The following is a 23,356-nucleotide window of genomic DNA, read 5'->3' on the forward strand; positions in this document are numbered from 1 at the left end:
AGCCGAACTACCCTCATCCGACTCTGGAGCGTTTTCTTCCTCATCCGTGTCCAAAATCTTTGTTATTCTGATAGGAGAAGAAATGTGTTTGGTTTTAACCATGCATTTTCTCATCGACTTAGCTATTAACCCCTCCTTAATAGGAGGTCCATGAGGAACCACGTCCTCCGCCATGTGTGAAACATTGTCACTTCCAGTTAGCGTCTCTTTTTTATTTTTTGAGGAGATTGGACGCTTTCTGCTTTCCCCCGCAGAATGGGCCAGCATGGTCTTGGACACGATATTAACTACCGAATTTACCAAATTTGTTGACAGTTTTTGCCAAGAGGTAGCCATAGCCTGATCCACAGAAGACTGAATAAAATCATTTAAATGTTCCTTTAAAACATCTTCCTCCTCCTCATGAGTTAACTGAGGCTGAGAACTATCCATGGTAACAAGGTGAAACACAATCCTCTTTCAGCAAAACCAGGTAAGGGTTAAACCTCTCACACAGAGAGAAAAGAAAGTATCTGGCCGGTAAGGGTTAAACCTCTCACCCAGAGAGGAAAGGAGATATCTAGCCCCGCCCACGGGCGGAGTTGACCAAAAAGAAACGGAGCCGGGAAGTGAAATAGACCCCAAAGCCGATGAACGTGCTCCGACAAGCCTCAGCCGGGCCCCAGGAGCAGCGACGAGGTAAGCGAACAGTTTCTTCAACGCGCGTCGGCTGAAATATGCCAACGCGTGCTGAAGAAACTCAAAAGGTCACCGAGACCGTTACCGGCCGCGCGCGAGCCGGGAAATGGACAGAAAACACTTGCGGCTGACAAGCCGATCTAGTAAACCTCTAAGAAAACGAAAGTCAAAACCTCAATGCCAAACTCATACAAAACGACGCGCCAACATTAAAATTGAGGAGAAAAACGAAATAATACTTATCTTGACTGAGGAGCAGCAAGAAAAGAGGGCTGTTTTCAGTCAAGATGGGTATTATTCCGTGGAATCGACGGTGATTGGTGCACTGTTATGGACTACTGTTGTTCTCCCATTGGCTACTTGTGGTTTGCCTTATGGGAGTTGTAGTGAATCTTGACTGGAGCTGCTATTAAAATAAAGAAAAGACAACTGCATAATAGGAGCCTCCGGTCTTGTCATAAAATTGTATGCCCATGCTGATATGCCCCATTCTGAGGGGTTTAACTTGTAATCGTATAGTATTGGCCGGTGCTACTCGGGTGTGAAGTTTGCTCCCCACCAGAACCATGAACCTTTGGCTCGAGGTCCAAGTAGGGAGCACCAACATACAGAAACAGTTTTGAAACCTAGAAAAAGTTAAATGAATTAAAAAAAAGAAATAGCGTATTTAATTTTTGTAAACGGTGAATTTCCCCATTAAAAGACTTTCACTTTAAGGGACGGGTTTGACGTAATTTCTGTATCTAGGAAGTTTTATGTCTGCGAAACAGGTATAGGGACCCAGACCAAAGCTTTATAAGTACCTGATGAGCTTGTGGTGCGGAGGGAGACACAAAAAGGAGACGTTAGTACCTGATGTCTTGTTTTTATAAATGGATCTATCAATGTCTGAAGTGTGAAAACTACAACTAGTCCTTTGTTTCCAGGCATCCCTGAGGAAAAAGAACTAATGTTGGTGAAATTGTAATTTTGGCTGTCTCCGCGCATTAAGCCGTGCCATCCCTTTGTCTCTGTGCACATCCTCTGTGCCTTTAACCTCTTCTTATGAAATATCAAAGCAAAACTTTTGGCATAGAGACTCACCATTGACAGTGCCTACTGCTTCAGGTGAAGTTGCCGTGTCCACAATTAAATTAAGGATCAGTAAAGAAGCAAAGTTTATTTGTTTATTTACATCCTCTGCGAGGCTCTATCGTTGAAACGTTGTAGAAGGGTGGAAATTGTGACTCTTGTGACAGCTTATGCTGCATAGGTACATATTTAAAACTAACAAAATTGTTTTACATAAAATATACTCGGGGCTACTGGAATGTTACGGCAATAGAAACCCCAGTTATACAACAGGATTTCCTAACTATGCAGCAAGAAAAGACAAATTATGTGATGTAATGCAGAACAATATTTGATAGTAGTATTTTGTTATTACTCCCTTTTAACATGCATTAATACTGTGCTGGCAAATGTTTCGTGGCATTTAAACAAGTTAAAAACCTGAATACCTGAATACAGCAATCAGCAACTCAAAGGTGACCAGTTAACCCACCCAATCGGTTTATTAGTGCACGGTACTAAATGTGGTGCATTTGTATCCATTTTTTACAGATCCAGGTAAAAAAATAAGTTTTGATGAAATCTCCAAATAATGCAGCAAATGGTTGGTTGACGAATTTAGCAACTCTGTTCTTACATACAAAGGTTTGTGCCACACCATGCATAATTTGGATTGCCTTGGCTGCACTCCAAAGGAAAAAAAACAGTTTTTTTTCCTACACAAGGCTATTGTGCATAGAAAAGCTCTTCAAAAGGTATACTTACTCAGTAAAATACTGCATACATTTGCCTCTGTGCCAAGAAAAGATTTGCAAATGGGGAACTTGCAGAACACGTTTTCCAGTTGCAATGGGTTTAAATAAATTTAAAAGTATCTCACTTTGGGTTGAAAATTGGTTCGTTGCATTGTTGGAACTCATAACTTAACTTCATGTGGCGGTCTCGAAGATACCATCACGGATCAGAATCAAAACTTTGCATTGATGAACATAAATGCAGTAAATTCGCTAACACTGTAAACAGTCAAAGTGCAGAACTTCATATAATTTTGCTTATATTTGACGGAACATAGCAGGTAGACACCAGCCAATCATAGCAATGCCACGACTTAAAGATTCGGACATTCTGCACTTAATATGGCCTGGAAGCACCATCAAAGTTTGTCTACCTTCACGCCCTGATCGCAAAGATTTTGTAGCAACTGGACAGAGAGAAAAATTCGAAGGGGTGACAATAAAGAAAGTAATTTCTCAATTTTTGCGAAGAGCCAAAATCAGGCATTTCACTAAAATATGCTATGAAAGTGAAACCTTAGACACCTCTCACCTAGACTAAACATACCACGCAGATAATTCAGAAAAACAGCTTGAGGACCTCAAAGACAGAGTAAAACTGAGTCTCAGATTTAAGAGGGCCTAGAGCCTCCTTGTGCCACATTAGTGTCATTTTTTTAATGCTAATGTGGCCCAACGAGGCTCAAATTGCTGCACCAGATTTATAAAGTGGTGAAATGCATGCATTGCGCCACTTTGTAACCCCTTGTGCCACATTATGCCTGCACCAGGCATAATGTATGCAAGGGGAGCGTTCTTACCAAAATGGTGCAAAGACATCTAAGAGATTTCCTTGCTTTATTTTTTCCAGCATTTTTAATGCCTGCTCAGAACAGGTGTTAAAAGTGGGCATGCCATTGTTTACAATGGTTCCCTATGTAGTGTTCATGGTCAGCGCCAAAATGTTGGCACTAACCCTGAACAGTACATCAATAGCGTCAGAAATTCTGCCGCTATTGCCCCGTACCCTGCGCCATGGTGTGCCATATGCCAGGGACCACAAGAAAAGTGGTGCTACATGTAATGTAGCGCCAATTTTCATAAATTTGGCCCAAAGCGTTCTAAGAGCTATGATCCTCACTCATGTTGGGCCAGATTTACAAGGCCCTAGCGCCTCTTAGCGTCATACTTGCATCAATTGTTTTGACGCTAATGTGAAGTTAAAGAGGCCATTCTCCTTCGCCATATTTACAAAGTGGCGCAATGCTTGCATTGCGCCACTTTGTAAACCCTTGCACCACATTATGCCTGCACGTGGCATAATGTATGCAAGGTGGGTGTTCCTTTGCAGGGAGGCCAGTAAAAATGGTGCAGTGAAATTTACAACATTTCACGGTGTCATTTTTACTGTCATTTTTAACGCCTTGTCAGAGCAGGGGTTAAAACGATGGGCCCATTACTTACAATGTGCCTCCTTTTACTTTTCAGGATTAGCGCCACAATTTATGGCACTGCTCCTGCCAAGAACCACAATAGCATCATAAATTCTGACGCTGATGTCCTAACGTGCGCTATGGTGTGCTGTATTGTAAATATGGCGCACACACGGTGTCATTAGTGGGGCACGGGGGGCAAGAAAAGTGGCACATCACAGCTGATGCGCCACTATCTTGTAAATCTGGCCCATTGAACGTAGCACAGAGATGAAAAAAATGTACGCCCGTGAGGAACACTTTCTGCTGTGAATCTGGCACCAAGCAAGGAAGCTGAAGGCCTGCCTCACAGCCATTATTAATTGAAGATATTTGTCACTTCCATGCAAACATCCTAGCAACTACTGAGAAACATGCAAATGAGCATGCTGAATAATTTAAAGCCCGTGCAAGGCATGCAGAAGTTTCCTTAATATGGCGTCCAAACAAAGGGCGCCAGATCGCTATTGTACGTTTTTTTCATCTGAATACATGGACCTTATCTCTATTTTTATGTGCAGGATGGAAATGTGCAGTAAACTACAGAAAATGAATTCCAAGCTTGTGTTTTTCCTCCGTTCTCTGGTGGGGCGCTACTGTGTGTCATTAGGCCTGGAGGAAGGCTCATTGTTAGTGATGTTCACGTTTGCAGTAAGAAGAGGAGGGTCGAGCTGCATTGTGATATACGCCCACAAGGCACTTTGTTGTCCAAGGATGAGGCCCACTGAGAACAAGAGTCGTTTGAATGGTCTTCCCACGTATGGCCTCTCATGCACCTTCCAGATGTTCGGCCATTACGGCTGTTGGATTCATTCATGGGTCTACAATATGGACTATGGAGCCAGTCTTCAGAACGTCAGTACAACAGCATGACAAATTGTGTGTGCAATTCTTTAACACGCAAAGTACTACAAAGACGCGCTTCTAGTTGCTTCACTTTCTGGGTTTTCATACAAGTGCCTATTTTCTCACTACAATGGATATATTGCTACTAATTATTTTTGAATCCCCTTTGTTAACTCTCTAAAAAACATCTCAAGAAATAGATTTCCACAAATGGGCTCTTTTTACTAAAGGTTGCACAAGTGCTCTCGTGACATAATTTAGCATTAAGAGTGCAACCCTTGAAAATGGTTCCTAAACAGATTTTGGTTACGAATTTAAGAAAAGTGACGTTACATTCGATGCAGCACCACTTTTCTAGTGCCCTTTAGTGCCTAGGGGCGATAGCGTCAAAATGTTTGACGCTATTGATGCACTGTGCAGGGTTAGAGCTAAAATGTTGTAGCTAATTCTGCAGAATACAAAGGAGCCCACTGAAAACAATGGTATGCCCCCTTTCAACTCCTGTTCTGTGCAGGCATTAAAAATATTCATTAGACATGGCGCAGTGGTATCTCGTAGGGGCAGATTTACAAGAAACTGGCACATCAGCACTGATGCACCAGTTTTCTTGCGTTGCCCTTGCCCCACCTATAGACACCATGGGTGTGCCGTATTTGTAGTACGGCGCACAACTGCGCACATTAGGTCAACTGTGGTGCTTTGCTCCACTAGCATCAAAAATGTTGACGCTTGTGTAGCAAAGCACAGGGAGGCCCATTGATTAAAATGGGTGCGTCGTTTTAATGCCTGTTCTGAGGAGGCATTAAAAACAAAGGAAAAAATGGCGCAGTGAAGTGTTGTAAATTTCACTGCGCCATTTTTACTCGCCTCCCTGCATCGGAATACCCCCCTTGCATACATTATGCCTGACGCAGGCATAATGTGGCACTAGGGTTTACAAAGTGGTGCAATGCAAGCATTGACCACTTTGTAATTACGGCACGGGAGAAAGGCCTCCTTAATGCCGCTTTAGTGTAAAAATGACACTAGGAGAGCATAAGGTGGCACGAGAGCTTGTAGATATGCCCCTAATTGCATGATTGATCCCATTTCAAGTAGGGGACACTGGAAATTACACTAGATTGGACAGGGAGAAATTATACAAATCATTTTTGCATTATTTTTGCACTGCAGGAAGGAATGAAACAAATGTGGAGTTTAACCATTTAACAAAATGTTTCACTGATTAAAAAAGGCACTGCTTATTTTGCTAATTGAGGAATACAGGAAGGAGAAATGTTCTAAAGTGAACAAAATATGAAATACTATTCCTCTGTTCTCTGTCACATGAGCAGTAAAATTAGTGCACAAATAATTTGGCACTTTTTTGCCTTGTGCAAACACAACTAGTTTCTGATTTATGTTTAGAGCTGTTTCCATTTTCTGTTTATCCACAGCGAAAATAGTCAAAAATGCACTTGCTGCATTTTTGTGAAATGCAGAGTTGTGTGATCTAAGCTTTGTCAGACAATGTGTGCAAGATGCAAAGAGCAACATATAAAAGAGATCGCTTTATAATGGGGATCATATAGAAAATGTTGCTAAATTTCTTTCGCCTGGAGTGTCTCCCGGCTGGAATCTTTCAAAGCACATGTCTATGCATGTATGCATGTATGCATGTTTCTGGTATTTCTATAACGCAAACCTAGCCCAAAGGAAGTGGAATGCTGTATATAGTCAAACACAAGCATAATGATAAGTGATAGAAGAGGAAGGTGGGTTTTGGCCAGTTCATAGATTGTGATGTTGTGTTCTTTAAACAGGTGAGTTTTCCTTTCTTTCCTACATTGCAGCAGCAGTGGGCAGTCCTAATAGATACAGGACTGTTGTTCCAGATCCTGGGTCTATTTTTGTTTTTTTTGCAGTTTTATATAGTGCAAACTCAAGGTATTGGAGCACTTCACATGAGCACCAATTACAATACACAAGGATACATTGATTTTGTTTAGACAAGAGGGGATTAGGTGATCAGCCCAGAATAACAAGATGTTGAGCGGACCCCAAGACTCAAACCTGGTTCCTTAGTTCTAAAGTGGCTTGCTTTGTTTTCTTACACTTCTGAGTCTGCAACCAGATCAAAGGGTTTGATGGTCATGGTGGTTTTGTAAATTAGCTGTTTGTGAAGTTGGTGCAGGCCAGCAAGAGAAGTAAATTGAATTCCATTAAGAAGTGGAATGATGTGATCATATTTCTCCAGGGTCTATATGAGAATTGCTCCAGTGAATAGAATTCCCCTAAGAGGTGCCAGTGTGGAGACTAAGAAGCCATGGAGAAGGGCGTTACCACCAGATGCAAGCGTACAAGGGCTCAGACAGAAGTTCTGAACTTGCTTTCCGAAATAAATAGTTTGACTTACTTTGGAAGCGAGAGCAGGTACCAGGCCACTTTGTCTTTTTAGCAATGTGTTCTTTGAAGGGGAGGTTGGTTTCCAGGGTGAATCCAAGTGACTTGACATTCACTTAAAGTTGCGGTTCGTAGCCATCAAAGTTAAAGTCCTCTGCTTTAATTTAAAGCATGAAAAATATCGCCTCTAAAGAATTATATGTAGCAAAGCGCATAATGTGCAAAGGAACAATATGTCATTAATTTTATGGTTTGGGATGAGGTTTATGTATAGGATTAGGTTTAGGGGTAGGCTTTAGGGTTAGAGTTAGAACTATGTTTAGGATTGGGTTTACAGTTAGTGTGTAGGGCTAACGATAGGGCTATGTTTAGGAGTAGATTGTGGAAATGGGGTTAGGTTTAGTGTGTAGGCTGAGAGTTAGGACTATTTTTAGGGTTTGGTTTAGGCTGTAGGGTTAAAGATAGGGCTACATTTCATTTAGGTGTTTGAGTGTTGGATGTGGGGTAGGTGTAGCACTGTTATCATTGTATTATATTGTGATTACATTTGTATAGCGCTTACTACCAGTGATGAGGCATTGAAGAGCTTTTATTTGATAAAATAAACACTTGTTTGATAAAGTGGCTACCTCAGTTCTCCATAATCGGGTGGACCTTATTCTGTGATATACCAGGATGTAATGCGGAGGTACAATTTTGTGCCCAACTATCCTGCAGTGGGTCCCGAGGCTGCCAGTCATATGCATAAGACAGTTTATTTACCAAGCTGCGAGTTAGAAATGACACATGCCACATCTACATCTCTTCCAGATCATTAGAATAGTAAGGCTTTTACCTGGATAAATGCGGACACATCATTCAGTACCCTGCTGCCCCATCATTAAATCACTGAAAATCACCGATAAATCATTTTTTTGAATATGGAGCGAGGTGGAGACGTAGCAATCGAAACTGTAACTACAGATTTGAGTAAATTGCAACCAAATTTCCACTTCTGCACGTCTGAATGGTTTGATAAATGAGAACCTAGTTAGTATCAGGGACTCCTTCCCTCGTGGGGTATTTATGCATACGCCGCTATGTACACAGCAAACATAAGGGCATTTTTTAGCTTGTATATTGCATTACTGGTGTACAGAAAAATCAAACATTAACATACATATAAATACGGACATTTTTCACATGTGTAAACACACACGTATATAGATTATTGCATATATAGTACATGGACAAATACATTTCGATTTATCTATATACACAGACATAAATCAACCTACAAATAGCTGTAAGTTTAAAAATATATATTTAGTTTCCTATGTAAAAAGTAATTATTTGACTTACTTGTAAGGCTATTTTTGTGGTATAATTGCAGTGCATTTGGAAATACCAAAATGAGAATCTCAAGAGAATGTAGAAACAAAGAGGTTAATGTGTTCCCAGACATACTATGGAGCTTTAATTGAAGACCAGCAACTCAACCAGAAGCGCCCACTTTGAAGATTGGTGAAGCTTTCTGTGGGCGTCGCACAATGGGAATGTGTGGGTAGATGCCATCTGCAGCTCGGGCTTTATGGAAACAAAAAGCCATTTAAGGAAGGAGGGACTTCTCCATGATATGATAAATTGAGAATTATCTGAAAGTCATCCATCACTACGGTGACACAAATGACACTGAACAACAGCCCGCAGCCATGAGGTGCCTCAGGATGTCAGCCCCGCCCGCAGCATGTCAACCCCTTTGCATCTACACTTTGTACGGTCTGGACCTCTAAAGTGCAACCAATCAATTTCATTGGTTGAGGAGTCTCAGATCAGCGCCATCCGCCAGCTTCTTAATGGGAGCATTATTATTGCGCATCGCATCGTGCACTCATTGCGAGTTCACCCCTTGACATGGCTGACAGCTAACTCTCAAGCCGGCACACAAGCCGCCAGATGCCATTGCTATTTATAATTAGATAAGCATGATTGCGCCAAGGCAATCACATCAAGACAATCTAGGACAACCCATGGGGACAAAGAAAGCCCTCATATGGTCATCTTTGTCCATCTCTTGCATGTCTGCTCTAAAGCGTTTACTTCTCAACTTTGATTTCTTTTCTGTGCTGTAAACAAAATGGTCCTTAGTTTTGTGGTAGAAAACCAATATCTGGAGGAAATGCCAGGGCCATAATACCCTTCCATGAAAGTCACACTGAAACTCAAGCTAGAGGAGATAACTTGTTTCAGCTCCTCATGAAGCTAAGCCACGGCCATCAAGACCGGATGAGATATTACCCATTAAACATATCACAAACACATCGTTCTGTCATAAGGATGACGTTCAAAAATATCTATTGTTGAAGTTTACTTGTAGGAAGCCTTTAAACCAATAACATTTAGGAGAAAGCTGCAATGTCAAATCAACCAAGGATATTTTACAGTGTGCATACCCCACAATGTGAAATCATTAAGAACAATGTAACACCATTAAGAACTATATCATGTGTTTACACTGTCCAAAAGTGGCATTCACACCTCCTAACTCAATCTGCTTTTCCAGCGAAGCAGTTATATCTGTACAACAGCCAACTTTCCACCAAAAGAAGGCCAATGCTGTTAGTTGACAAGAATTGTGAGAAGTTTAGCAGGGATACACTAGCATGCATAAAACATTACTGTGTGGGAAACTTGACCATGAAACTGAAGTACGAGTTTCATTGTCATGTTAAAATCTAGTTTGTGAATCCCAGAGCTACAGTTTGCAAAATAGTATTTCTTATGTATTTGTACTATATTAATTATGTACTAAACCATAACATGTTCAAGCACACGAGGTACTGAAATATGTCTCTACCTCCTGATAGAGGATGTGCATTGTTAGTATAGTCGTTATGGAATGATCATTTTACAGAAGACTGGTATATCAATACTGCTGAATGGCAGGACTTTTTGTCGGGTAATAATCTTGAGGATGTCACACTTTCACTTTTATCAGGATATGCAGCTTTTTACTCAAATGCACAAGTTGATCTCAAGTTCTTTAACTTACATTTCGGTGTCCTGGGAAAGGAAGAGAAAGAGTACAGTGATTCCTGACCTGTATTTTCATATGTGAAAACACAATTAATAATGTTGTAGACTTACATGAACTATGCCCCAATCATAAAGTTTCCGAGCTATTGCTCACTTCCTTCACATGAAAAACAAATTGGATGACACAAAATCATCTTTCTCTGCCAGGTCAGGAATTTTTCTGAATGTCTTAATGTTGGTTATGGGTGAGGTCAATCAAGCTGAACTCCTTAGTGTTCGAAAAAGATTACCATCCGGCAGCAACTTGAGAGCATCCCCCACTGAAAAGTACATGAGAGGGGGGGGGGGGAGCTCTGACCCAGTCAGGAGCTCTCCGGCCAGGGGCCTGCCGCCCATGCACAATGTACTGTGATGAGGGGGGCCTTGGAGCTCGGGCCTCGCACATCGTGGGGGCTGCGGGTGGTAATATAACGCCAGTGGGCAGCTTTTTGGGGCGGAAGAGGGTCGATGTTGAATGCAGTGATGGCGTTAGTCCGGAGTCTGTGTCACTAAAGAATACATCCCCACCTACGCCTGTGTCCCTAGACACAGCAGAGAGACAATAGAGGCATGGAGCCTGAAAAAACAATTTACTCCTTAGCACTTGTCGCATATGCAGCGCGTTTGATTGGTCCGTTTAAAGAAGAGTTTGAGAGCGTGCTTACGGAGCAGAACTCCATGCTGTACCTAACCTCGGATTCAAAGTTGGCCTCTTTCTTTTGTGCTACGATTCATAAGCATGACGGACCCAGTTAAAAAAGCAATGTTTGTAACATTGTTAGGAAGACCTTGATATTTCTTAATTTTGGAAAATAGATGCCTGCTCCATCTAGAACTCAGGCCTTCAAAATGAACACCGTAGTAGTCGAAGTGAGGACTCAGTGGTCTTCAAACTGTGGGGTTGGGGACATTAGAGGGTATACTAGGATTACTAGAGGGGAGCACGGCGTTAGCTATAAGGAATGTTGGCATTTTAAATGTTAATTTTAATATACAATAGCAGTATAGTCATATGAGAAGCCAAAACCAAAATTTTTATTTTATCCCAGGGGGGTCTCAGGGTAAAAAGCTTACAGATCACTGATCATAAGGGGGGACAAAATAATTTCTAGTTCTCTAGTTATAGCACCTTTTTCTTGCTACATCACAAAAACTAAGTTGTTGCATTTTGCTAGAATGTTTCATCTATAACAGAAGAACTATGATACGAAAATACGTGTACTGCTCTCAGAATTAAGTGTCACATATGTGGTTGGAACTAATTAGAAAAACATTGATTCTGGAAGAAAATGGTCTTATCTTGGTTATATAAATGTGTTGCAATAAACTTTGCAATGCCTAATAAAATTAGAAATTAGGCTCTAATTGCTATCTTGCAGGAAATGCCATTTTCACTTGGTAAGGTCTGATATGGAGAAAGATATGACTCTTTAAGCCCTGCAGTACAATGATAAAGTTCACATTTCATTCATTGGACTACTAACATTTGGCTTTCAAGCGGTACTCATTGCTGCAGATGGTTCCCTCTTGTATTCCATAGTGTTTTAATGGCGTAGGCCCTCATTAAAATTTAGGAGGAATCAGTGCTTAATTTGAGCCGGTGGCTCCCAGTGGGGGGCACTCGCACTTATTTTTGGAGGCCAGCACATATGTTTTTGCATTTACTGCGAGGAAAACACAGTAATGGGAAATAAGCAGGAAGAGAAAGACAGAAAAGCGTCACAGAGGGAGAAAGCAGAACGCTGCATGAGTGAGCTGAAGGGGCAACGAGTGGCTATAAAAGGATTAAAGATGCCCGAGATGGCTTTAGGATTATGCTGCCTTACTATCCTGAGCTTGCACTTTTAATTGCAGCAGTCGCAATTTTTGCAGGAAAGCTTTGAGCACCGGCACGTTTTTATTTACAAATTAACCACTGGGCGGAATGGGTGAGATATTTAACATTACCCTATGATGAGGTATTTATTATGTGTATTAAACACCTCGTAGTCCTACTTTTTAACTTTATAATGCGGCATAACATGTGGAATCAGTACTTAATGTTTTGCTTTCTTTACAATCCTTTTTTCCCTCTGATGCATTTTGGCAGGTTTAGCCTGCCAGAATTTATCACTGGAAAGCTCTGAGGGTCAGATAATTATCACACAACAGGTCATTCTAATCTCTGTGCAAGCAAGTGTTTGCACTGGGATCAGAATTTAGCCCTGCACTTGTAATCAGGGCCAGAGTCTCTAATGCCGTGCCTATGAGGCTGTAGTTTTCCTTCATGAAAAAAGAACAGATGATGGACAAAATGCTGAACAATGCAAGCATTCACCCCAGTAACAGATCTGGGTTTAATCTATTGTTTGTTTGCATGCCATGTCAAATCAGTTCTGACCCAACCATATGCAAATCAGTCTTGACGCTGCTCCCCATTGGTACAGTCAAGCCTGAACTTGCAGGCCTGGTTCTCCCTGGACCAGAAACAAGCATCCTGGGACTGATGTTGGGATATCTCCCACCATTCGTCAGACATGCTAGCTTGAATCCGGTGGCATAGCGAGCACCGGACCAACGTCTGGGCACAACCTTCCTATTTAGGGCAATAAATGCAAAAGAACAGATGATGGACAGAATGCTGAACAATGCAAACATTCACCTCCAGTCACAGATCTGGGTTTAATCGATTGTTTTTTTGCACGTCATGCCTTTCCAGTTCGGACCTAACCATATGCATATCAGTCTTGACCCTGCTCCCCATGGGAACAGTCAAGTCCACACTGCCAGGCCAGGTCCTTCCTGGACCTAAAACAAGCATCCTTGGACCAGTTTCGAGAGCAACCCCGAATGTAAAAGTGAACTGAATGGTGTGTATTGTTTTACATTTTTTGTTCAGTTTCATGGTTGGCATTAGTATGATGTATTTAGTTAGAACAGTTGTCTTTCTAGTTTTGTATTTACTTCCAATTGGTTTATGTTTTCTTTTCGTTTATAAAGATGTGATGGTGGTGTGTGTGGACTGGTGTTTGGCTGGCAGAGTGCATAGACTGGAGCTTGGCTGGAGGTGTGCATAGACTGGCGCTTGGCTGCGAGTGTGTGTGTGAACTGGCACCTGGATAGTGGTGTGTGTGAGCTGGCATTTGGCTGGTGGTATGTCAGTAGTGACTTGCTGCTGGTCACTACACACACTACTAGACAAACACCAGTCCACACACTCCGCCAGCCGCCAGCCAGTGTGATTACTGTGCCAGTAATGTGAGCTTATGAAAGTGATGAGCCCTTGAATGCTACTGTCCGTGACCCTGGTTTGATTTGTTCTCGTTATTGCACTTGACCAAGCCACACAGGTGAGGCACCATTTTCATCAGGAGACTTGGAGGAATGCCAGGTGGAAAGACATTTGTGGCTTCCCACAGATTCTGGAACTTTCCATCACAGAAATGTGAGGAAGATGTGTTTTTTTCAGTCAAAGTTTGAGGTTTGCAAGGGATTCTGGGTAACAAAACTTGACGAAAGTCATGCAGGTCAGCCCACCCTGGATACCCCCTAGGTATTTAGTTGTCATAAATGTACAGATTGGTTAGGTTTCCCTAGGTGGCAGCTGAGTTAGGGTTGAAAATCTAGAGCTACCCACATTGTAAAAAGAGGGACAGGTGTGGGCAGAAAAATGCACAGCATCCGTGTTGTGTTTTGGGCCGTTTCATGTTGTGGGCACTAGGTCTGCCCACACAAGTGAAGTACCATTTTCATCGAGAGACATTGGGGATTGCCAGTTAGAAGGGAGTTTGTGACTCTCCATGGGTTCTAGAACTTTCCATCACAGAAATTTGAGAAAGTGCTTTTTTTTGCCAAAGATTCTAGTTAACAAAACGTGGCAAGAGCCATGCAAGGCAGCCCACCCTGCATATCCCTAGATATCTATTTTTCAGAAATGTACAGGGGGAGTTGGTTTCCCAAGGTGGCAGCTGAGCTAGGGTTCAAAGTCTAGAGCTGCTCACATTGGGAAAAGAGGGTCAGTTTGGGGTGGAAAAATGCACAGCATATGTGTTGTGTTTTGGGCCGTTGCGGGCACTAGGTCTACCCACACAAGTGAGGTACCATTTATCTCAGGAGACTTGGGGAGATGCTGGGTGGAAGGATGTTTTTGGCTCCATGTGCATTTTAGACCTTTCTATCACAGAGATGTGAGGAAAATGTGTTTTTTTGTTAAAGTTTTAGGTTTGCAAGGTATTCTGGATAACAAAACGTTGCAAGAGCCACACAAGTCAGCCCACCTTGGATACCCCTAGGTGTCTAGTTTTGAAAACTTTACAGGTTGACTAGGTTTCCCTGGGTGGCAGTTGAGGTAGGGTCCAAAATCTAGAGCTACCAATATTGAGAAAAGAGGGTCAGTTTTGAGTGGAAAAATGTGCAGTGTCCTTATTGCATTTTGGGACGTTTTCTGTTGTGGGCACTAGGTCTTCCCATTCAAGTGAGGTACCATTTTTATTGGAATACTTTGGGGAATGCTGGGTGGAAGGAGGTTTGTGGCTCCCTGCAGATTCTAGAACCTCCCATCACAGAAATGTGAGGAAAATGTGTTTTTTTTATCAAAGTCTCAGGTTTGCAAGGGATTCTGGGTAAAAAAGGTGGTGAGAGACACACAAGACAGCACACCCTGGATATCCCTAGGTGTCTCAATTTCAAAAACATACAGATTGGCTAGGTTTCCCTAGGTGGCAACAGAGCTATTGTCCATAATCTAGAGCTACCCACATTGTGAAAAGAGGGTCAGTTTTGAGTGGAAAAAATGTGCAGCATCCATGTTGCAGTTTGAGCCTTTTCTGTTGTGGCACCAGGTCTACCCTCACAGGGCAGACACATATTTTTAATCAGGAAATTTGGGGGAATGCCAGGTGGAGAGAAGTTTTTGGCTCCTGGCGAATTCTAGAACTTTCCTTCACAGAAATGTAAGGGAAATGTGTTTTTTTGTCAAAGTTTGAGGTTTGCAAGGGATTCAAGGTAACAAAACATGGAGAGGGCCACGGAAGTCAGCCCACCCGGCATACCACCAGGTGTCTAGTTTTCAGATATGTATAGGTTGGCTAGGGTTCCCAAAACCTAGAGCTACCCACACTAGGTCTAACCATACAAGCGAGGCACCATTTTTATCAGGAGACTTGGGGGAATGCCGGGTGGAAGGAAGTTTGTGGCTCTGCATGGATTCTAGAACTTTCCATCATAGAAATATGAGGAAATGTATTTTTAAACCCATGTTTCACTATGCCTATTTCACTATAAGAATAGGTCTATAATCGGTACTCAATGAAAATCAGTTGGTGCAGCTCAGATGTTTGCTCTGGGTACCTTGGGTTCTTGGAAAACCTACAAACCCTATATATCCCTGCAACCAGAAGGGTCTGGCAAATGTAATGGTTCATTGCTTTTGTCAATCTGACATCGTGATAAAAAGATCAGGATGAAAATGTTGTCACAAATGCCCATTTTTTCCAACTCATTTTCAATATTTCTTTATTTCAATACTTATTTTCCTCGGGAAAACCTTGAGGGATCTACACATGTGACCTCTTGCTGAGTTCGGAATATTGTCTAGTTTTTAGAAATGTATAACCTTTCTTAATCACCCATGGGTTTCTTACTAGTTTTCACCACAAACTAGAAGTAGGTTGAAAGTACAAAAAATAGGGAAGATAGAGAAAATAGGCTACCTCTTAGAAAATTGGCAAAACAGTGGGACAAAATTCGTTTTTTTTATTCAGCTCTGCATGTTCTTGAAAGCTGGGAAGAAGGTGAAGCAAGCCGTTCATGGATGCCTTTTGTAGGCAAAAAAACAGACACTTTTATCTGGAGCACTCAATTTTCCTCTATTTCATTTTTTTTTAAACTCCAACTTTTGCTATTTTTTGCCTATTTCCTTGGTCCCCTCCTGGGGAATCCACAAACCAAGGGTGTTTTTACATTCCCCTGGATGTTGAAAGAAAAAGCTGCAAATTTGGCGTGGGTACCTAATCTGAAAAAAAGGTTATGGAGGCCGAAGAGTGAACTACCCCAAATAGCCAAAAAAGGTCTCAGCAGAAGAGGGGGGGTGGTTCGGGATGCTGGTAGGGAGGGAGGCCTAGCGGAGAAAGGATTAAGCCGGGCTGGGTGAGACTATAACAGAATCAAAACACTGAATGGTTTCGGAGTTTGTGACAAAATTCTTAGAAAGTCTTGATACAGAATTGGCCGCTTTGCTGAATTTGACAGCAGAAAATAGTATTGATGTCTTTACTCTTGGTGACAAAATTGGCAATGTTTGCCACTATTACCTTTTGTGTCACATGAATCAGCAGTGAACAAATTCCCAAATTCCATGAAGTGGTAAGAAGTTTAGCTTGGATGATACAGGTGCCTTCCTTAAACTATATAACTGTGCAAACATATGCAAATGTTGGCTACTGTGACACTCATTAGGAGTTGGCTGGAAAGTGGTGTGTGGATATTGCAACAAATTCCTACTACTCTGAGTTTTCTCCCCAGAATGGGACCCAGAAATACCAGTTGCCTTAACATGCACTTTTTCCCATTCCTTGGTGAAAACACTAAGGGGCATATTTATGAGAGCCTTGTGCTGCTGTTGCATCACTTTTAGTATTGCAGTGATGGTGCAAACCTCTCAACCATATCTATGAGGCTACGCAAAGCCACTTTGTGTGGCGTCAGATGAACTCATAGATATGGAGTAAGGCAAGGTAGTGCAAGTTGCTGCATTGCCTTACTCTGTGCCAGGAAGGTGTTCATGGGTGTTGCAGTGGGATTTCCCATCCAACACCCATGGATATTGATGCATCCCCAGATATACGAGAGCCTGTAAACCTGTGGATGCCCCAAAACCTTACGCCTCTCTAGGGGAGGCACAACAAGGAGAAATATCTTAATGTCTCCTCGTTTTTTCCTGTTTCTATGTGTGCTGCACACATAGAAACAGGAAGAAGCCTGCCAGGGTTGTCTTTGGGCATGAATGTGCCTCTTTCTGCACAAAAAGAGTCCTGCCAACAACAGAGAAACCGTTGGACCATGACGCAAGGGTGGCTGTGTTGGCGCTAGGTAGCCAAAACAGCACCAGCGCAGATGGAAGGAACAGGAATTCACTGTATCGCATAGATACAGCACATTTCTGCCCTATCCTTTTGACACAGGGCAGCGCAGCAACATGACTTGCTGCACTGCCCTGCGCCAAAATATCCTAAATCTGGGACTAATACTTTTTGCCAGCTCTGAACAGGCGGATTCATTGGAAGGATCACGACGGGTTGCTTGAGTGGGAAATCTAGGGACTTCTGGCAAGCGTCTGTCTGTCTGGGGGATGTTGTCTGTGACCTCTTGCTCCTGCAAGGGGTGGTCTGAAATGCTGAATGCAGACCCTGCAGTGTCAAAGTGAGGCCCATTGTCTCTGGGCCTCAAGTTATTGGATCTAGAATTCGCAACCCCAATAATCCCAGGCCTGGAGACACCAGAGTGCACCACTTATAATAAGGGTCTGACCCTCTAGGATAACACACAGAGTGAGTTTGTCATATGAAAAATGTCTTGTTTATAATGAGCTCTCAAAACGCACTCGGGTATCCAAGGACTGTAAATAATAGGTGCTACAAACGACCAAGTCAGTAGTATTCATTTTATTGCCATTCATGGTTGAAAGACTGATGGGCCCCTCTAAGGTTACAGATTGTGCACTTTCCAAGTGTTAATTAGTGATAGCAAACCTTTGACCTTTTGGTTGCACAAAGATCTCTGTGACAGGACCACGGTAAGGGCAAGTCCCACTCAATTCAAATTCTGGGCACTGAGTGACCATTAATAAAGAATACGAGAATAATTCAGTCATTTTAACTTTTCCAGTTCAACTTCAATCACACGATTACACTTGGCTCTCCTTTGCTATTCTCTGACACATTTCAGTCAGAAGGGGGCACATGTTACTTCATTACTTTAAATCAGTGGTTCCCAACATGTGGTCCGGGGACCCCTGGGGGTCACCGAAGCCTTCTCAGGGGGTCCGCGAGAGCCTAAAAAATAAAAAAATATTAACAAATATTGACAAATTAGGTCCCCAGCTTCCAGTAATGACTCACACGGGGGTCCCCGATTCCCATGATGATTCAGTGGGGGTCCATGGGTTCCATTAATGTTAAAGTGGGGGTCCACAGAAATCAAAAGGTTGGGAACCACTGCTTTAAATGGATTCACTGACATGAATGCTTCACGTGAAGTAACAGAGTAACAAGTGCCTCTCTTCCACTTAAAATGTGTCAAAGAACAGCGAGGGAAGGGAGAGGTGGTGGCTATCAAGTGTTTATGCATTACGCATTTACAGGAAAAAAATAAGAACAGAATTTCCATTCTAAAATGGTTGGCTGTTTCTAGGAATCTATACTGTGGGTCATTGAGTGCCCCAAAAATCTCCTGATGCAACTTCTCTTTCAATAACCTATCAAAGTGCAAGTGGACAAGGTTGTAATGGATGTCTTCACCCTATCTCCTGACAACTACAGATAAGGTTGGCTTCCGCTCAGTGTTTAATTAGTAAAATTATAAGTACTGGGGTCCCAAAATTGTGTTCAGAAGCCCATGGCCGTGTCTGTTTAATGTCTATTTAGGAAAAATAAGTGCCGGTCCCTAAAAATGAGTGGTGGTAGATCCCACAGGCTACCACCGACTCACATTAAGCACTGCTTCCTCTACCTGTAAGCTGCTCACTCACTGGAGTCGACGTTCTGAAATCAGGAGTTGTCTTTTTACTGGTGACATTATGAGGCCCTTGGCAGCAAAGTGGATGCCATTGTCAGCTGCGCGAGCAACCCTGTGATATTGGTAATTGTTGTCACAGGGCTGTGGTACTGGGTGCTAAATGAAGACGTTTAATCAGTGAAATCAGCAATTCTTTCAAAATAGATCTCTCACGATTCTCAAAGAAAAGGCAGCTGCTTAAGCTTTTCCAAGGGCTGAATCAGCAAACAACGTTAACCAATTCAAGTCATTGCCTATGATTCAGCAGCTGCTTCAAGTGAAAAAAAGAGGCTGCTACGCCTTTGAGAAGAGGTGGCTGGGAGGGAAGGTGGCTGAAAGGTAAAACTTTTGAGAAGGGGCAGGGATCACAAAGGAGTGAAGAGAGAAAAGAAAGAGTCATTACAACAAGACAAGGAAGGAAGCAACGGCATTGCTGGCTGCTCCGCTATGGTGGAGGAGTGTCGCCCCCAGCCAGCAGCAGGAGCTGCAAAGTTTTCACAACAAAGGGATAATAAACTGTGTTTATCTTATGTGAAAGGTGTGGGGCCATGGGATGATGAGCACCGAGGGGAGTGCACAGAGCACTCCCCTCAGACCGCGTGTGTGTTTGGCCGGCCGTCTCGGGCCGGCCAAGCACACATGCGCAGTGTGCTGTCTCCAGCCCGGCAACACGAGAGCAGACACAGGCTCTGAGCATCAGGATTGGCCGCAGGGCAGGTGGGAGCCTGTGCCTGCCTGCAGCGATGGAGCAAGTGGAGCAGCTGGGGAGAAGCGGCGCAAAGGTAAGTTTATTTTTTATTTTTTAACTTTATTAAAATCCCCCCCCCCACGTGGAGTCCCGCCCCTTGTAATCCCAGTGAGCCATGACTGAGTGACGGTATAGAGTCAGTGTGTTAAATGGAAATATAGAAGTGCAGGTACTCTTAAATGTATTGCACCAGTGCTGTGAAGTTGCAGTACTCTCCCTTTCAAATTAAAGAAGTGCAGGTACTCTGTTCCGGACCGTACCTGCCCATTCAAAGCATTGAACAGAGCTGAGCATTTCAGTGGGAATATGGCGGCTTCATGCAAAAAAAAAAGATCCCTTTCTTGCAGAGTTGAGCCCAGATTTATGGGCTTTGTGGTGAAGGACAGTGAGGCAAGTCACCCTGCTGCACTGTCCTGCGTCACAGGGAAAGGGCAGAAATGCGCCATTCCTGTCCTCCCCTCCTGCGCTGGCGCCCTTTTGGCTGCCCAGCTCCAATGAAGGCACCCTTGCACCATGGTACAAGAATGCCTGCGTTGCATGCAGGATTGTTTTTGTGCAGGCCGGGGCACCCTTCTGCACCTAAACAATCCTGAGAGGCGTTTTCCTCTTTCTATGTGTGCTGCAGAATGCAGCACACGTAGAAAGAAGAAAAAACGAGGAGAAATAAGGATATTTCTCCTTGTTATGTCTCACCTGGGGAGGCGTAGAATTTTGGCACATTGCAGGTTTACCAGGATTGGTGAATCTAGGAATGCATTAAACTCCATGGGAGTTGCGCTGGAATGCCCATGCAATGACCATGGAACACCTCCCTAGCGCAGAGTAAGGCAGCGCAGGTTTTTGGTGGCTTTGTGTGGCTTAAAAAATATGACTTAGTGGTTTGCGCCATGCATGTACCACATTGCATGGTGCAAGCATGCCCCAGCCTCTCAAAAATATGCCCCTCAGTTCCCTAAACTTCACTTAGGCTGGCACCAGAAATTTACAGAAATGTTGGTGAGAGTCCCCTACAAATTAACGTATGCTGGTCACCTCAGAGATATTCCAAGGCCTTGCGTTGAACACGGCACTCCGAGGGCTGGTGACCCTTGCCAAAAACTTGGGCTTCTGGTCAGTATGCATTGACCCCTAAGGATGGGAAATGACACAGCCTTTGCAGTCCATTTCAGTTCGACTAAATTCACAGAAGAGGCTACAAGAAAATTTTCAAAAGCTATGAAACAAAAGGTCGTTTTTTTATCGTAATCCTCACAGCCGAAATAGCCCCCTTTCCTGTGTGTTACATATGCTCTAAACCCTTGCTGAGATATATCCTCTGTTTTCACAGCGCTGCTACATATCAAAATCCGGACAAAAAGCAGGACTGTTAGTCCATGTGCTATGAGGCCTGTGTTAAATAAAGCCATGTTAACTTGCCAACATCTGTTGTTGAAGGCATTCCTCACTGCTTACAATGCCCTGAAATCCAAAGTTTGTTTAAATAACATGATTAGATAGCATTGTGGCCCGCAACAATTGCAGAAAATGATATCATTGTACAGTTAGGCTAAATTAAAAACTGCTCCATGTCAGGAAGAGGTGGAAATCTGAACAAGCAGTTGGGCCCACAAGAAGAGCACTCTGCTTCTGTTCAGGGGGTGTTTGGGGTTTCAGAAGCCGTGGATATGTTGGAAATAGTGCTTCATTCTCAAAAAGTAAATAAATAAAGAGATAAATGAAAATTAAAATAAGTGCAAGGGTCTAAACACAGCGGCCGCCGCCACAAATCTCAAGGGCTGGGGCTGGCAGGGGAAGCGGGGACCGGGAAAATAAAATAATATTTTATTTTTTAAAGTACCTGTTCCGGCCGCCTCACTCCTCTCCCGGTCATGTTGGTGTCTCAGCAGTCCCTGGGACACCAACACTGGCTCCGCACGCAATCCTGGTGCTGTTCTCATGTTATCCCCATCATCAGAGCAGCACAAGGATTGGTCTGAGCAGCTTGGTCTGCTGCTCAGACACTGCATGAGAGACTTGTGCAGTGTTTCCTACCCGACAGTGCCTAAGACAGCTGACCAAACTGACATGAGCACTTAGTGCACTCCACTCCTCCTCCCCCCTCCCACAGCCCAGCCCCGCCCCTCCCTGCACCTGCTGGCTGGGCCAGGAGCTGAAAAATAAAACAAGAGTTTTATTTTTCAGCTGCTGGCTCTTAGCCAGCAGGGCGACGCTCATTCACCATTCATGCGAAGGAGCCACCCGTCTAAAAAATGTATTCAAAACCCACCACTGACGGTGCAGAATGTTGGGACTGTTGTAAAGCAAGGCTGCCTAGGTTTGGTTCCACCTCATGCCTATTCTGTTCCCAGACTTCCTGTCTCTTCATTTCACTCTTACACATTATTCTTCAACCCTGCTCCCTCCCTTTGTCACTGCTTTCCTAGCTTTTTACTTCTCCTTCTTGTTCACTCTTGCTCTGGGTCAAAGATGAAATACGTCCTGTCCTCAAAATGAGTGCTGGTGCCCCTCACCTGTAACCAGGGCCAGGGCAAATTAAGCACTGGTTGGAATATGTCTGGAAGGGACATAAAACTTTAGTATGGACTTCGAACCTGAGAAAGCAGAATTTATGAGAAGGTAATGCACACTGGCCTCCTTGCTGCCCCTTTAGTCCGCTGGAAATACAGCATTGGGGTGTGATGCGTTCCAGGAGAAGAACATATGCCTGTTCATCCTCTGTGGTGGGAAGGGAAGGGGGGATTCCTCAGAAGGGCCCATTATACTCCCTAAGCATTCCCTTCTGAAGACCCAAGACACCGGCATGAGCATACAATGCCATTATTAGTAAAACGAAGGACCCCAGGCATAAGCAGCATGTAAGTGCTTTCTTGAAGCCTCCCACACCAGGGTGTCCACATTTACCTAAATTAAATGCTCTTGTTATACCACTGCTCACGAGGCAAACCCCACTTCCCATAAGAAGGGCAGGGCACACCCCACAATGCCAAGACCAAAAGAACGACCTTTTTTTCAGAACCTTCAAAAGGATGCAGGGTGCATGGCTCAGTGAGAGGAAATCTTGCCTACCTCAAATGCAGTGATATGAAGACCAAGATCTCAAAACCTGACAGTAAAGACGTTGCCTTCTGTCCTTCCAAGCTGGTTATATGAAGTACTATAAATTAAGCAATAATGAAATCTGCTACATATAGCTCTTAGAAACAACAACAGAATTGCGGTACTAAGTGCTACTCAAAACAGTTTATTTTTTATAGTGACTGAAATGCACACACTCGAGACGAAATTGTGTTGTACTTCTATATTATATAATTATTTCATTAATTGTTCTTTCTTCGGAATCTTAGAATTAACTTTAACTTGTTCAGTGAGTGTGAAGGACATTTTTGTTCATGCCGTGTCCTAGCATGGGGTGTGTGAGCATGTGTGTGTGTGTTGCTGTGTACACGTGTGTATGGGTGCGCGTTTTCTTAGCCACACGACCACGTTTGCAATCTGACTTATCCCTGTTCATTACTCGGTTGAAAAGAAGCTTATTTCACTGTATTGTGGCTGGGAACCAAAAAAGAGGTTAGCAATTACTGAGCAATGTTGAAATTACTTCT

This window comes from Pleurodeles waltl, chromosome 11, assembly GCF_031143425.1.
Source record: "Pleurodeles waltl isolate 20211129_DDA chromosome 11, aPleWal1.hap1.20221129, whole genome shotgun sequence".
NCBI classification, from domain to species: domain Eukaryota; kingdom Metazoa; phylum Chordata; class Amphibia; order Caudata; family Salamandridae; genus Pleurodeles; species Pleurodeles waltl.